The following is a 2,675-nucleotide window of genomic DNA, read 5'->3' on the forward strand; positions in this document are numbered from 1 at the left end:
TGTGGTGGCTCTCAATCAGGTAGCCATTTCGATTCCTAATTATGGAAGAATAATTATTTGGCCTGCGAGGTGAGGCAGGCGCACAGTTTCTAGTCACCAGCCTGTGCAATAACGTTGTGGTGAATTTGCAAACCACTCTGATAGAATGATATTTTCACTCTGCAGCGGAGTGTGCGCTGATATGAAACTTCCTGGCAGATTAAAACTGTGTGCCCGACCGAGACTCGAACTCGGGACCTTTGCCTTTCGCGGGCAAGTGCTCTACCAACTGAGCTACCGAAGCACGACTCACGGCCGGTACCCACAGCTTTACTTCCGCCAGTACCGGCCGTGAGTCGTGCTTCGGTAGCTCAGTTGGTAGAGCACTTGTCCGCGCAAGGCAAAGGTCCCGAGTTCGAGTCTCGGTCGGGCACACAGTTTTAATCTGCCAGGAAGTTTCATATCAGCGCACACTCCGCTGCAGAGTGAAAATCTCATTCTGGAAACATCCCCCAGGCTGTGGCTAAGCCATGTCTCCGCAATATCCTTTCTTTCAGGAGTGCTAGTTCTGCAAGGTTCGCAGAAGAGCTTCTGTAAAGTTTGGAAGGTAGGAGACGAGGTACTGGCAGAAGTAAAGCTGTGGGTACCGCCCGTGAGTCGTGCTTCGGTAGCTCAGTTGGTAGAGCACTTGCCCGCGAAAGGCAAAGGTCCCGAGTTCGAGTCTCGGTCGGGCACACAGTTTTAATCTGCCAGGAAGTTTCATACTCTTATAGAATGAGGACACGTACAGTTCTGATAGAGGTCCATCCGTTTCATGGGAACTTGAAATTCGACGTCTCCCATAATGCTACTAGGGGATCGACGTCGGGTTTCTCACTCTCTTCTCTTTCACTTTCAAAATAATCCATAACGGCTTAGACAGAACATGACACAATGCAGCTTCTCCTCAAGATTTCTGTGCTGAGGATAGAGGGGGACCTATTTCAGTGCTTTAACAGATTTCACGAAATCTCCTAAAAAGTATAAGAACGTCTGAATCGAAAATCACTAGGTATATTCGAATACTATTATATTTCTGCCTTCATAAATCAAATTCGTGTTCCTTGCTTCCCAAAATATCAGAGTGCGAGAAGTCTTTCTCTTTAATAAAGAGATTTGATGACCCTGTTTTGTTTTCAGAACAAACGTAAATACAGTACAACGCATTTAAAGCTCTGAATTATATCCTAAGTACAACGCTATCAATGTTTCTTGTACGAACAACAGTTTACTAATGCATTTCATCCACTTTTGTGGATGAAGTCCACGAAAAATGAGAATTACCTGTTGCTGAGTATTACGGCACCGCACGTCCCGTAATACCGCTTTTAGAGATAACTTTTCTTTGCTGTCGTATTTTACGATGACGTCACAGTACTGTAATATCTCAAGCGCCTGAACAATCCTGATATGCGCCGGTTGTTTCCAAGGACATTGAATACCTGGCTGCCTTCCACGAAGGTGTGCTTTCCTGGGAAACAGAACCAACTGAATTAAACATGCCACAATTGTTCGTATAAACTGGGAAGATGAGATAGGGAGTGCTTATGAATGCGAAAACTGTCGTCTGTGATCTCTACATGCAGCGCCATATTGACCAGCTGCGGTTTAGCAGAACGCTGAGGAATAGCAACGAGGATGAGCATAACCCACCTCACTTCTTGCTCCCGACTTCAGTATCTAAGGTCAGTTTCTTCCTTACTTTCTCCCTTTGGTGTGTAAAATGTACTAGCACTGACAGTTAATTGTAAGAATATGGTACTTCCCTCGAGAGCCATTTGATGGCTCAAATGGTTCAAATGGCTCTGAGCACTATGGGACTTAACATCTATGGTCATCAGTCCCCTAGAACTTAGAACTACTTGAACCTAACTAACCTAAGGACATCACACAACACCCAGTCATCACGAGGCAGAGAAAATCCCTGGCCCCGCCGGGAATCGAACCCGGGAACCCGCCATTTGATACAGGAAAATTTAAATCAGTCTGGTACTTCAAACAGATTTTGCCTCAAACTTTTAGGATGTACATCTACATATATACTCCGCTAACCACCAAGCGGTGTGTGGCGGAGGGCACAATTCGCGCCAAAATCAGATTTCCCGCCCTCTGTTCCACTCGCGGATCACGCGAGGGACAAACGACTGTCTGAACGCCTCACTACGAGCTCTTAGTTCCCTTATCTTTGAATGGTGATCATTGCGCGATTTGAAAGTTGGTGGTAATAATATATGCTCTACATCCTCAGTGAAGATCGGATTTCGGAATTTAGTGAGCAGCCGCTTCTGTTTAGCGCGCCGTCTATCTGCAAGTGTTTCCTACTTCAAACTTCCTATGAGATTTGTAACGCTCTCGAGATGGCTAAATGAACCAGCCACGAATATTGCCGCTCTTATTTGGACCTTCTCAATCTTTTGAAACAGACCCACCTGGTAAGAGTCCCATACAGACGAACAATACTCCAAGACTGGACGAACTAACGTACTGTAAGCTATTTCCTTTGTTGAAGGACTGCATCGCTTCAGGATTCTACCAATAAACCGCTATCTAGAGTTCGCCTTACCCGTTTCTTGTATAATCTGATCATTCCGTTTGAGATCATTTCCAATAGTCACACCCAGATACTTGACTGATGTTACCGCTTCCAAAGACTGATA

At 45.4% G+C, this 2,675-nt stretch overlaps 1 non-coding gene across 1 annotated transcript; it reads left to right on the forward strand.

Moving 5' to 3' along the window:
- Positions 1–338: 338 nt before the first annotated feature.
- Positions 339–413, forward strand: Trnaa-cgc (transfer RNA alanine (anticodon CGC)). Its single transcript has one exon. It is a non-coding gene; the product is annotated as a tRNA-Ala (tRNA).
- Positions 414–2,675: the final 2,262 nt, after the last annotated feature.

The sequence above is a fragment of the Schistocerca cancellata genome, chromosome 2, assembly GCF_023864275.1.
Source record: "Schistocerca cancellata isolate TAMUIC-IGC-003103 chromosome 2, iqSchCanc2.1, whole genome shotgun sequence".
In the NCBI taxonomy this organism is placed as follows: domain Eukaryota; kingdom Metazoa; phylum Arthropoda; class Insecta; order Orthoptera; family Acrididae; genus Schistocerca; species Schistocerca cancellata.